The 15,074-nt window shown below is 38.1% G+C and overlaps 1 pseudogene; it reads right to left on the bottom strand.

Moving 5' to 3' along the window:
• Positions 1-6,840: 6,840 nt before the first annotated feature.
• On the bottom strand, positions 6,841-9,649 carry LOC123386813 (annotated as a pseudogene).
• Between the last annotated feature and the right edge of the window lie 5,425 nt (positions 9,650-15,074).

The raw sequence follows: 15,074 nt of genomic DNA, 5'->3' as shown, positions 1-15,074 counted from the left end.
TTTTAAAAACATAAACCAGATCATGTCATTTTCCTGGTAAAACCACAATGCCTTTCAGCTATCTTGTAAAAGTGAAACTCCTTGTTATGAGTGCTGAGAAGGCCTTGTGGATCTGGCCCCATCCTTTTCTCCAACCTCCTCTCCTACACTGTCCCCTTGCTCACTGTCCTCTAGCCCATGAACTTTCTGGTTTATTATTATTATTATTATTACTATCATCAATGTTTATTTATTTTTGAGAGACAGAGAGAGGCAGAGCACAAGTGGGGGAGGGGCAGAGAGAGAAGGAGACACAGAATCCGAAGCAGGCTCCAGGCTCTGAGCTGTCAGCACAGAGCCCGACCCCGGGCTCGAACTCTCGGACCATGAGATCATGACCTGAGCCACAGTCAGAAGCTTAACCGACTGAACCGCCCAGATGCCCCCCTTCCTGTTTTTCAAACATGCCAAGGCGTTTCCACCTCTCAGCCTTTGCACAGCCTCTTCCCTCTGCCTGGAAACCCCTAGAAATCCCGACCCTTCCCAAGGCTGGCCCTCTCCCCCTCACTCAGGTCTGAGCTTAAATATAGGTATTTCCTGAGTGCTGCTCCCAATCACTTGTATCAGACATTTCACAAATGTTTCTTAAGCATCTACTATATGACAGGCCCTATTCTAACTGCTGGGGGTATAGGGTGGACAAAACACTAAAATCCCTACCCTTATGAGACTTCTACTCTGGTGACTGTCTACAAGGTGCTAATCACCACTGCAATCGTCTTGTTCATCTTTTCAATGTTTATTTTATTGGCTGGTCATTTTGGCATATTTATAAAGCAAAAGTTGGAAACAACCCAAATGCCTGACAGTGGGAACTAGTTTAAAAATGTATCATTCATCCTTAATAATATAAAGTCATACGTCTGTTTTAAAGAATGAGTAGACCTATACGTACTGCCATGAAAAGGCAGCCACATGGGACATGGGACACATGGATGTACGCCTTCTGAGTTCCCTCTGCACCAGCCTCCTCTCAGACCCTCAGCTTCCTCTTCACCTCAGCACGTGGTTCTACCATCTGGGCCCAACACATGGGCCCAATCCCTGGGCCTGGGAGAGCAAGGCTGTATCCTCTTGCTGCCTCTACATAAACAGGCCAAACACTTGCCCAGAGTTTACCTGCTCCTGCTACTTCTGCCCTTGGATGAGACCACACGGCAGGGCATGGGCTCTGACATCCTAAGTGGCCACACAAGAGGACAGGTGAGGCAACATGGAAATGTGGGAGTTAACACCCCCGGGGAGACTTTTGCCTTTACTGAGTATTTCAAAAAGCTTTTCTTCATATGGCTTACATCTCTCCATATTTATCATATTAGAAATTAAAAGTGAAAAAACATTTAAGTATTTATTAATTGATTTTAAACATCAGCAAACACTCATTGTATGCAAACATAAATAGCATATTTTATATGAAAACAAAATATATTTTCCAGAACAAAAAAAATTAAGCCAGAAGAGTGGTATTGCTTTACACTTTAGCAGGTCTCTTACCAGAAAGCTCAATTCTCCTATCTGCTTCTGCATTCAATCTGTTGCAGTATCATACTTTTTTATTATTTAAAAAAATTTTTTTTAATGCTTTTATTTTGAGACAGAGAGAGACAGAGCATGAGCAGGGGAGGGGCAGAGAGAGGGAGACACAGAATCCGAAGCAGGCTCCAGGCTCTGAACTGTCGGCACAGAGCCCAATGTGGAGCTCGAACCCACAGACTGTGAGATCATGACCTGAGCCGAAGTCGGAAGCTTAACTGAAGTCGGAAGCTTAACAGGTGTCCCTGTTGCAGTATCTCATTTTGGTTTAAGTTCATGAAGATAATCTGGCTGCAGATGTGCAATTGGAAAAAGCAGACATAGCATTTTCAGATAACTGGAAATTCTTCTTTGATACTGCACCAAAACTTGACAAGTATTAGTTTCTGAAAGGTTAACTGCAACATGGAATCTGAAACCGCATCAATAAACTCTCTGCACTCCATTATATTAAAACACATTATTCATTTGTACTTTGGGTGGATATTTCACCCAAGTGTAATACTGATCTTACAGACACCTGAAATGGTCTTGGGGATTCTCAAAAGTCCATGGGCCACACTTTGAGAAGTGATGATTTATTTATTTACTTGTTGATAGTTTGTTCTTCCCAATCCTACCCTCCAGAAAGTCAGCTTCACAGGAGCGGGAACATTGTTCATCTTCAATCCCTTGAACCTAGAACTGTACTCAATAGTCACTAGTTCAATGAATGCACCTCAGTGATTCTTTAAGAGAGGCATCCCATAAAGTTATCTTATCAGCTTACAGGGATGGCTCATGGTTCTACATGATTTGAGACTACATTAAATTATTTCCCCAGGATTTAAAAAATTGATGTCATAAAGACAAATTAATTTAAAACTAACTAGCTTTAAAAATCACAAATTTTGCCCTTAAGAAACAGATTGTGACTTTCAATAATAAATATTTATTTCCATAAACATTAAATAAAATACAGTATAATACAATGTCAAGTACCCTTTAAGAAATACGTGGTACAAAATTCTACATATGAGGTCTATCTAACCAATGCTTTATGAAGGAATTCTTCCTTCTTTACAGGAAGTATGCAGAAAGAAGAGTACATGAGATTAGGCTAAAAGAATGTTGTAAGAAAAAGATGGAAACAAAATAAGAAAAAGTTACATGGCATCTCTTAAGAATATTCATAAAAGCTCTGGTATTTCCTGGAAGTTAGAAATGAAGAGTCTCAGGCCCCACCAGACCTACTGTGCAGATGATGTTTTCCAAATATAGCCGTACAATATGTTCCATTCCACATGTTGTGAAGTTGACCCTTCTCCCATCAAGTGATGGGGGCAAAGTCTCTTCCCCTTAAAAATGGGAATACCTTTTGGACTGACTCAACCAATAGATTATGGTAGAAGTGACACTAGGTGACTTCTGAGATTACATCATAAAAATGCCATGCACTTCCACCTTGCTTTCTTGGGCCACTTGGTGAAACCCAGCCACTATGCTGAAGGGAGCCACGCATACACTTGGAAGGGATACATGTGAGCTTCTGGTCAAGAGCCTCATCTAGGGTCTCATTCAACAGACAGCATTAACCACTAGACTGTGTGAGTAAATATTCAGATGATTTCAGTTCCCAGCTGTTAAGTTATCCTCAGTATCCAACTTTCCCATCTAAGCATGTATGGGGACAAGCTTTCCCTACCAGGCCCTGTTCAAATTGCAGGTTTGTGAGCAAAATAAATGAGTAATCACTTAATGGCTGTTCTAAGCCACTAATTTGGGATGATCTGCTGTCCAACAGATAACGAGAACACCCACTGAATCAGTATCTGCATTTTAACACAATCCTTCAATAATTCATATGCACATTTCAAATGTGGGAAGTATTGTGTTCGCTTTGGCAGCACATATACTAAAATGTGGGAAGTATTGATTTTTTAAAAGTTTTTATTTAGACAGAAAGAGAGGGAGAGAGAGAAAGAGAGAGAATGCAATCAAGGGAGGGGCAGAGAGAGAGGGAGAGAATCTGAGTTGACAGTCTAGAGCCCAATGTGGGGCTCGAGCCCAGGCACTGTGAGATCATGACCTGAGCTGAAATCAAGAGTTGGCACTCAACCAACTGAGCCACCAGGCACCCCAAGAAGTATTGATTTAAAGTAAAATTGTGTGACATGTAATTCTCCTACTGCCTTTAACAACACTGATTGCAAATTATGAAAAACTTCATACTGAGTTAAAATTGTATTTACAGTAATTATTCCCAGAAAGCTAGATGTGCTGTGTTCTCTAGGTGTTAAAACTTGTCCAGATCATGGGTCTGACTCACAGTTGGAGGGTATTTTCTCCATGAGAGATGGAGAAAACTGGCTAAGTAATCGAGGCAAGTCAAAAGATTTTAGAAGCCAAGATTCCTGAAATGTTGTAAAGATGAGGACTGAGGATGTGTGACTGTCTAGCAAACTTACTCATGTCAAGGGCAGTAATCATTTTAATAGCAGGTGGCTTAAAACTTTTAAAAACAGATGGTGTCATGCTACCAAAATGAAATGCAGATGAACATATGCAGGTGTTTGCTATTGTTAAAGCATAACAACAAAACTGTAATTCATCGCATTCTCTGGGGGCAGGTTTTAAAAGTGTGTTAGCTAAAGGCTTATGGTTTCCTAAAGCAGTGTAGAGGATAGCTTTCATTCCTACTCATGCATGTGGTTAATATCACCATGGTTAAGTTCTTTGTTCAGTGAAGTTGAACATTTCACTTATAGTGCTCTAAATTCTAAGTCAATCCAAATCACAAAGATCCATGAATAATAATCATCAGCTGTCACATGATGTCAAACAATTGGATATTTGGGAACATCTAAATTTTTAAATTCGTTTTTCCAGTTTCCAACCAGATATTTGGCATCCTGTGACCACAGCCAGGTCATTTAGCATTTCCTCCTATCCCTATCAAACTCACCTGCGTTTAGACTATTCCTGCAAAGAATAGCCCTGCAGCTGCTGTTACATTAATGTGCAGCTTGCTTTATTCCTTTTCCAGTTATAAACAATAACTCATTAGTAAGGGTTCTTGGTTGCAAACAACAGAAACACATTCTGGCTAATGTAAGCAGAAAAGGATTTATTGGAAGACTAATAGGGGCTCATGAACACACTAGGGGGAGGAGTTCCAGGCTTGGGAAAGGGCGGGGGTCAAAGAAGTCCCAGCCCCACCCACTTCCGCACCTACAGTGCTACCACCACAGGGAGACTATCCTCCAAAAGATCTAGCGGCCTCCTGGGTCAAAGTCCTCCTGGCTTCTGTGAGAGAGAGGTGGATGTGAGATGGGCAAGCTAAAATTTCCCCTTCTGCTGAGATTCCTCACTGAGGAAGAAATACTATTTCCCATAAGAAAACTGGGATGTTATAAGGAAATAGGATGATGTTGGGCATCCAAAACCCTCTATACATCTGCTATAAATAATGTGTAAGACTTGTTTACATTATGAACTAATGCATGTTCATTGTGGGAATATATAGAATTGGTTTTTTAATGTTTATTTGAGAGAGAAAGTGTGCGTGAGCAGGGGAGGGGCAGAGAGAGAGAGAGAGAGAGAGAGAATCCCAAGCAGGCCCCTCGGGGTCAGCCTAGAGCCCAAAGTGAGGCTCTATTTCATGAACTGTGAGATCACGACCTGAGCTGAAATCAGGAATCAGAGGCTCAGCCCGCTGAGCCACCCAGGCACCCCTATAGTATTTTCTTTCTATATTTTTTTTTCTAAAATTGGAATTATATTGGATGTACTATTTATAACCAACTTTTTTCTCCCAACACATTGTGATTATTTTCCATGTCATTAAACTATTCATCTGCTTTTCAATTGGTTTTCAGTGTTGGCATAGTATTTCTTCTCTGTATGTATTTTAATCACTTAGGCAATTTTTACTTTACCTTTTACTATTGTAAATAATGCTGAACTGAACATACACTTCTTTTTTTTTTCTCTTTTGCTTAAGTATGTTGAAGGCTTACCATATATCAGGTAATATGCTAAGGTGCTTCGTGTGCATTTCCTCGTTTACTCCCCACAATGCCCTGTGTGGTAAATCCTATTATTATCACCATTTTCCAGATGAGGAACATGCTGCTTAGAGGCTATAAAGAATGTGCCTAAAATGACATGGACACTGAGGGACACTAATTACTGTGAAGGTCACACAGCCAGCAGAAGCAGAACCAGCCTGCAAAGCTACAAATAACTCAGGCTCTGAACTTCTTAAGTTCCTTCTTATGTAGCAGTTGTTGGATAATCCACAAATAGTTCCTTAGGATAATAAAGAAATCAAGAGAGGTGGCATTGAGGGAGTAAAGGCCTTTGATACATATTATGAGCTGCTCTCCTAAGAGCACCAATTTTATACAACCCCAGAAATCAATTAAAGGGCCTATTTTCCCACACTCTCGGGAAGGGCCTAGATGGAATACCTGCTAGGTATTACCTTTATTAGAGAACCTTTGTAAATCTACCTGGTAGGAAAAAAGGTACCTTGGTTGTTACATTTTGCATGTTTTGTATTATATGATAATGCTACCTATGATTTATGATGTTTTACTATGTGTCAGTCAAATGTAAGCCCCAAGAAGGTAAAGATTATGTCTGTTTTGTTTATTGCTGTATCCCCAGTACCTAACAGAGTGCTTGGGACACAGCAGTCACGTGATAAAAATTTTCAGAGTAGAATAAATAAGGGAATGTGCCAGGCATTGAGTTTAGCACTTTATGTGGGTTATCTCAATCTCATAACACTCTATGCTTTAGCTAGTATTGACACTATTAATACTTTCACTAGTATGTCTGATGCAGTAGGAACTGCCAATGCCTTGCTTTGAACCTCAGGTTCAGCTGTTCTAAAGTAGGACTGCCCATCTCCCTCGGTCTTTCCCCAGATGGATTCCTTGTACAATACATGAGCTATATTTTAGGTCGAATCACCCTGAAATCATTCCAAACTTGGTGAAAATATGTCCATCCGCTTTCCATGAAGTAGTAATGGAAACTTAATTTTTTAGGAGTCTTTTGCTTTTTTTATTAGTTAGAAAAGGTCCATTTTTTATTATTTTTTAAATTTTTTAAATGTTTTATTTATATTTGACAGAGAGACAAAGCAGGAGCAGGAAGGGGCAGAGAGAGATGGAGACAGAATCTGAAGCAGGCTCCAGGTTTTGAGCTGTCAGCACAGAGCCTGACATGGGGTTTGAACTCACCAACCATGAGATCATGACCTGAGCTGAAGTTGTTTGCTTAACCGACTGAGCCACCCAGGAGCCCCAGAAAAGGTCCATTTTTTAATTTAGCTTTCTGATTCTGTGTTTGTGCCTTCAACACTTTCATAATGATTTTCTGCTCCTCGATCAGAAAAGCACTCTTGATCCTGTCCTGCAGACATTTAGCAACCACGGAAGCGCCACAGGCCTGGAGGACATTTTTTTTGGTTTTAGACAGTCTCATAAATACTTCAGATCTCATTGCACAAACCCCTTGAAGTTGGCCTGGGCACATGCCACATGTGGATTTTGTGTACTGTCCCCACTCTTCTTGTTTTAAAGAGAAACAATTGTAATACCAGGGGCTCAGGGCAGCCTAGTTTTGCTAGAGGTTGTATTTGTAAAATTGCCTACAATGGTATGTCAAATGCGGGACCATTTGAATGCCTCGAGATACTATCCCTAAAAGGGAAAAAACAGAAACCTAATTTTATTTATAGAAGTTGGAAAGAACTCTCCATGTCTTAAAAACATTAGCCCTAATCCTCTGTCATCCTTTGTCATATAGTTTGCAAATACCTTCCAATATTTTTATTTGCCTTTTAGTTTTATTTACGGTATTTTTTTACTTGTAAATATGGTCCCTTTTTTGTAGCAAAATCTATCTGTCTTCCCCTTTATGATTTCTTTCTTTGCTGTTATGCATAAAAGTCTTTTCTACTTTAAGTAGGCTAATAATCATATATAATAACCATTTCTTGATGGAATTATCTGGATATAGAATAAAAACTCTGGCTTTCCAATGCAAAATCAAGCTGGTGGTGCACAGAATCCCTCTATTTCCATGTAATGGCATGAGATTAGCTTTGAAACTGCTCCAGGGCAATCTAACCCACTCAAGGGCCTGGGATGTCAAAGTTCTCTACTCTGGAAGAGAAGATGGGAGCATCAGTTTTGTTTCCTCTCCAGATCCTACAGACTGGTTATATGCTCTCCAAAGAGCATCTATCATCACAAGCACTACTTCAGTTCCTTGGAATCAATAACTTTGGGTATGTTAAAAAAGAAACATTAGGATTTCCAAAATGGAGCCACTTGTGTTAAACCCCACATCAGCAAGCCAAGAGAGGTTAATACCTTAACTAAGTGCAGTTTCAGCCCCTCCTAAGATGTAATCTTAACCAGTCAGTCTGAAATGTCCTAATCAGCACTAGTGAGGTAATCCTAGTGACTTTGACTTTGCTGGAAACAATCCATTCTTTTCCCCCTTCTGCCTATAAAAGCCTTCCATATTGTAGAGCTCCTTGGAGGTCCTTTCTATTTGCTAAATGGGATTCATGAATCATTGAAAAAAGCCAATTAGATCTTCAAACTTACTCAGTTGATTTTTTTAGCACTGTAGGAAATGAGAAGGGATGTCTGTATGTACATGTGTATATTCATACAATTTTCCTTATAAAGCTCAAAGGACTGAACAACAACAATAAAAATTAAATAGCATTAAAACAGTTCTCTATAATAGTGGAAAGTTAAATAAGGAAGAGGAAAAAAAACTCAACCAAATGTAATGTGTGAAAACGGAATTTTCTCTGCACATGAGTGAGAATTGCTCAGGATGAATGAATTTGTACCATACAATGAGTTAACTGGTAACAAACGGTGAATTCCAGGTATTCACTGAATTCCAATGAATTCCAAGTAAAGGCCCCTGCTTCCATCCTGTAAGAGAAAACCTGGAGCCTGAAGATGGTGGCCAAGGAAGACCATGACTGAACTCAACTTCCCCCACAGATACCAAATCTATAGCTACAAAAGGGATAATTCCCTCTAAAAGAGAACAGAAACCTAGCTGAACAGCTGTCTCCATAATGAAGGATAAAGGGGCCACACTGAGAAAGGAAGGAGAGGCAGAAATACAATCTCACCAAAAACTTCATTCCCCACACAACATGCAGCAACCCATACACAATAGGGAGGGATCTCACAGGTCTGAAGTCTCCCTGAGAAGTGAGAGGTTTATGCCCCATATCAAGCACTCCAACCCTAAGGATCTGCACCAGAGAGATAAGACCCCCAAAACATTGACTCTGAAAATCAAAGAGGCTTATATCCGGGGAAACTGGGGGGCTGTGGGAATCTGAGATATTTCCTATGAGGGGTTCACATGCAGACTTACTCATCCCAGGAACCAGCACAAAGATAGAAATTTGAGAGGTGACTGGATTACATGTGAAGGACACTCATTTGCTAACCTTAAAGCATCTGCCAGAGGGGCCAGGGATGAGTTGAGACATTCTTTGGGGATGGAGGCACCAGCTAGTGCCATTTTTGCACTCTCCCTCTATTTTGCTAGTACAGGCAAATATGTGTGGACACAGCCTCACTAAAGCCACCAACGAGCTGCACGCCCAGCATTCCCACATCTCCCTAAACCTGTGGACATGTATGGCCCTCGGCACACTCATGCAGCTTTCCCCAAGCCTGTGTGTGAGTGCAGTCCAAACAGGGGTTGTCTCTTGATGGTCTGGCCCTGGCAGCCTGAGTAACTTGTGTTTCTGAGTCCCAAAAGACTATAACAATTGGAAAGTTAGTTCTGGGCAGGCTATAGCACCCAGGGCACTGCACAGATAGCAAACTGAAATGTACTCTCAGTGTACCTGAGAAAAAGGCCCATCTACTTGTCCTGGAGCTTCAATCAGAGGGATAGCCTTCAACTTTGCCCCACTTTAGAGGTTACAGAGGCACTTTGAGGGAACATAGCAGGGAAACACCATCTTTGAGCCCTTCCTTGGTCTCACCACAGCTTGCTGGTACCTCCCAAAAAGGAATTTATATACCAATCTGAAGCTGATTTTTGCAACACGGTTGATGATGATGATGATGATGATTATTCTACAGGTCTGTATATATTTGCATACCTTATTTTTATTTTTTTAATGTCTTTTTTTAAATGTTTTTATTTATTTTCAAAGGAGAGAGAGAGAGAGAGAGAATGCAAGTGGAGGAGGGCCAGGGGGTGGGCAGAGGGTCCAATGTGGGCTCTGTGCTGACAGCAGAGAGCCCTATGTGGGGCTCAAACTCATGAACTGCGAGATCATGACCTGAGCTGAAGTCAGACACTCAACTGACTGAGCCACCCAGGAGCCCCTGTCTTTTTTTTTTTTTTAAAGAGAGTCACTTCAGATCCAAGGACACACACACAAACTGAAAATAAAGGGATGGAAAAAGATATATCATGCAAGAAAGCTGGTGTAGTTACACTTATATCAGAAAAAATAGACCTTAAAACAAAGACTGTAATAAAATACAAGGAAGGGTATTACATAATCATAAAGGAATCAATGTAGTAAGGAAATACAACATTTATAAACATGTGTGTACCCAACATAGGAGCACTAAATATATAGAGCAAATATTAACAGATCTAAAGGGAGAATACACCAATACAATAGTAGAGGACTTTAATACCTCACCTTCATTACTGGGATAGACTACCCAGACATAAATTCAATAAGGAAACATCAACCTTAAAAGACACATTAGACCAGATGGATTTAATACATATATACAGAACATTTTATCCAAAAGCAGCAGAATACACATTCTTCTCAAGTGCATGTGAAATATTCTCTGAAATAGATCATATGTGAGGCCATAAAACAAACCTCAATAAACTTAAGAAGACTGACATTATATCAAATATCTTCCCTGACCACAAGAGTGTGAAACCAGGAATCAATTACAAGAAGAAAACTAAACAAAATCACAAAATGTGGAGATTAAACAACACACCACTGGACAGCCAATGAGTCAATGAAGAAATCAAAGGATAAATTAAAAAAAAAAACCTTGAGACAAATGAAAATGGAAATACAACAATCCAAAACCTGTAAGATTTAGCAAAAGCAGTCCTAAGAGGAAAGTTCATAGTGATATAGACATTGCTCAGGAAACGAGAAAAATATCAAATAAACAATTTTAAGGAACTAGACTTACACTCAAAGGAACTAGAAAATGAAGAACAAATGGAGCCCAACATTAGGAGAAGGAAAGACATAATAAAGATATGAGCAGAAATAAATGAAACAGACTAAAAAAACAATAGAAAAGATTAATGAAACTAAGAGCTGGTTCTTTGAAAAGATAAACATAACTGACAAACCTTTAGCTAGATTCACCAAGAAAAAAAGAGACAAGTTCAAATAAACACAAGGAGAAATTAAAGAGAAGTAATAGTTGACATCACAGAAATACAAAAGATCATAAGAGACTACTATGCACAATTATATGCCAGCAAACTCAATAACAAAGAAGAAATGGATAAATTTGTAGAAACATACAGTATTCCAAGACTGAATAGATGAATTACTAGTACAGAGATTGAATCAGTAATCAAAAACCTCCCAACAAACAGAAGTCCAGGACCAGATGGCTTCACTGGTAAATTCTATCAAACATTCAAAGGAGATTTAATACCTGTCCTTCTCAAACTCTACCAAAAATTGAAGAGGAATGAAGGCTTCCATACTCATTTTATAAGGCCATTTTAATTACCTTGATACCAAAACCAGACAAGGCCACCACTACAAAGAAGTACAGGTCAATATCCCTGATGAGCACAGATGAAAAAATCTTAACAAAATAGTAGTAAACTTAATCCAATAATACGTTAAAAGGATTATACACCATGATCAAGTAGGATTTATTCCAGGGATGCAAGGATTGATCAATATCCACAAATCAATCAACATGATACATCGCGTTAACAAAATGAAGGATAAAAATCATATGATCATCTCAATAGATACAGAAAAAACATTTGACAAACTTCAACATCCATTTATGATAAAGATTCCCAGCAAAGTGGGTTTACAAGGAATGCACCTCAACATGATAGAGGCCATATATGACAGGCCCACAACTAACATCATAAGCAATGATAAGAAGCTGAAAGCTTTCCAAGACCAAGAATAAGACAAGGGTGCTCACTCTTGTCACGTTTATTCAGACAGTATTGGACGTCCTAGTCATAGCAATTAGGCAAGAGAAAGAAAAAAAAAAGGCATCCAAATTGGAAAGAAAGAAGTAAAATTGTCACTATATGCATATGACATAATACTATATGCATAGAAAACCCTAAAGACTCCACCAAAAAAACTGTTAGAACTAATAAATGAATTCAATAAAGTTGCAGGAAACAAATAAATATACAAAAATGTGCTGCATTTCAATACACTAATAACAAATTAGCAGAAAGAGAAATTAAGAAAACAAACCCATTTATAATTGTATCAAAAAGAATTAAATACCTGGGAATAAATTTAACCAAAGAAGTGAAAGACTTGTATACTGAAAACTATAAGACACTGATGAAAGAAATTGAAGAAGACAAAAAATGTAAAGATATTTGACACTTATGGGTTGGAAGAATTAACATTCTTAAAATGTCCATACTACCCAAAGCAATCTATGGATTCCATAAAATCTCTACTAAAATTCCAATAGCATTTTGCTATTGGAACTAGAACTAGAATAATTCTAAAATTTGTATGGAACACAAATAACCCTGAATAGCCAAAGCAATCTTGAGAAAGAAGAACAAAGCTGAAGGTATCATGCTCCCTGATTTCAAAGTATACCACAAAGCTACAGTAACCAAAACAGTATTGTATTGGCATAAAAACAGACATATAGATCAATAGAACAGAATAGAAAGCCAGAAAAAACCCACACATATATCATAAGTTAACTTACCATAAAGGAGCCAAGAATGTACAGTGGGGATAAGATAATCAAGAAATCATGTTAGGGAAATTGGACAGCCACATGCAAAAGAATGATATGCCATATACAAAGGTTAACTCAAAATGGATCAAAGACTTCAATGTAAGACCTGAAATCATAGAACTCCTAGAAGAAAAAATAGGTAGCAAGCTCTTTGCCATTGGTCTTGGTGTTAACTTCTTGGATCTGACCCCATAAGCAAAGACAACAAAAGCAAAAATAAACAATTGGAACTATAAAAAGTGTCAGGAGCACGTGGGTGGCTCAGTCAGTTAAGTGTCCAACTCTTGATCTCAGCTCAGGTCTTGATCTCAGGGTAGTGAGCTCAAGCCCTGCACTGGGCTCTGTGCTGGGCATTAAACCTACTTAAAACAAAAAACTAAAAAGAAACTAAAAAGCTCTGTACACCAAAGGAAACCATCAACAAAATGAAAAGGCAAACTACTGAATGGTAGAAAATATTTGCAAATCATACATCTGATAAGGGGTTCATATCCAACACATATAAAGAACTCAAACAACTCAATAGCAAAAAAAAAAAAATCCAATTTAAAAATGGAATAGGTTTTAACTAGACATTTTTTGAAAGAAGATATACAGATGGCCAACAAGCACATAGTGATATTCAATATCACTAATCATCAGGGAAATGCAAGTCAAAACCACAAGGAGGTATCACCTCACAACTGTCAGAATGGCTATTATCAAGAAAGCAATAAATAACAAGTGTTGGCAAAGATGTGGAAAAAAGGGAACCCTTGTGCACTGTTGGTGGGAATGTAAATTGGTGCAACCACTATGGAAAACATTTCACATGTTCCTAAAAAAATTAATAACAGAGCTAACATATGATCTACCTATTTCACTTTTGAGTATCTGAAGAAAATGAAAACACTAATTTGGAGAGTTTTATGCACCCCTAAGTTCACTGCAGCATTATTTGCAATAGCCAATGTAATAATTTCAATGTACATTGATGGGTGAATGGGTAGGGAAGATGTAATATATATATATATATATATATATATGTATATATATATATATATATATACACACACAATATATATATATATAAAAACATAATATATATATTATTTTTTAGATGTAGCTAAAAATATTTTTATATTGTTTATTTATATGTAAGTTTATAAATTATATAAAAATTTATTTATAAATAAATATATTCTATATATTCTATTATATATATTTATGTATAAATTTATTTACATTTATACATGTTTATGAATATATATTATATACATATAATATATATATGAGTTTTTCATCTATACAATGGATAGTAGTCCAGTGTGTGTGTGTGTGTGTGTGTGTGTGTACACAATGGACTACACGCAATCATAAAAAAGAAGGAAATCTTGTCATTTGCAACAACATGTATGGACCATGAGGGTATTATGTCAACTGAAATAAGTCAGATAAAGAAAGTCATGTGATTTCATTTATATATGGGACCTGGTGGTTATCTAAGAAGAGAGAGTTGGGAAGTGGGTGAAATGGGTAAAGGGGGTCAATTGTATGCTGATGGACGGAAACTAGATTTATTGTGGTGATCACTTTGTAGTGTACACAAATATTAAATTATACGTTGTACACCCCAAGCTAGTATAATGTTATATGCCAATTTTACCTCAATTAAAAAAAATAACCTGTAGCCTACAAGTAGATGGGAGCATATTTTAGGCTCACTTTGAGACACTGATCTCCCAAAATAATCAAATGAACTTTGTTTTGGATTCTACATTGAACACACTATCTGCATATAGTTATATCTTACAGAAATTATAGCAAAGGTTGTGCCGTTCCTGGTGTTACGTAATTATCAAAAACACCTTCAGAACTTGTTGGAGCCTCCATCTGTCATATTTGAAGACAAGGAGTTACAGCAGTAGTGTCAGGGTTGTGGGATGACAGGGTAGATTGGTAATTAGTTGCTAATTAGAATTTTCTGAAATATTAGGGTAATCATCACAGGAAAATCCCACTCAACATTATATGTAAGTTAAAAATGCCTCAGGGTAGCTATTAACTTCTGAAAATAGTAGCAGGTAGAAGTACTTCAGTTGAAGGTAATCAATATTTCTATTACCTACTTAGGTTTTAGAGATTAAAACTTGATTTTTTTAACGTTTATTTATTTTTGAGACAGAGAGAGACAGAGCATGAACGGGGGAGGGTCAGAGACAGGGAGATACAGAATCCAAAACAGGCTCCAGGCTCTGAGCTGTCAGCACAGAGCCCGACGCGGGGCTCGAACTCACGGACCACGAGATCATGACCTGAGCCGAAGTCGGCCGCCCAACCTACTGAGCCACCCGGGCTCCCCAAAACTTGATATTTTTTTATTGGGCTACATCAGTCTGGTGTTTATACCCAGGTTTATAAATCTATAAATTTAAAAATATCTTTCATTTTATTGTGAAGCTGCTGCTAATGAAAATTGGCTTTAATAAACATCATTTTGATATT

The sequence above is a fragment of the Felis catus genome, chromosome B4 (genome assembly GCF_018350175.1).
Source record: "Felis catus isolate Fca126 chromosome B4, F.catus_Fca126_mat1.0, whole genome shotgun sequence".
Lineage (NCBI taxonomy): Eukaryota > Metazoa > Chordata > Mammalia > Carnivora > Felidae > Felis > Felis catus.
This window is presented reverse-complemented; position numbering and strand designations above follow the sequence as displayed.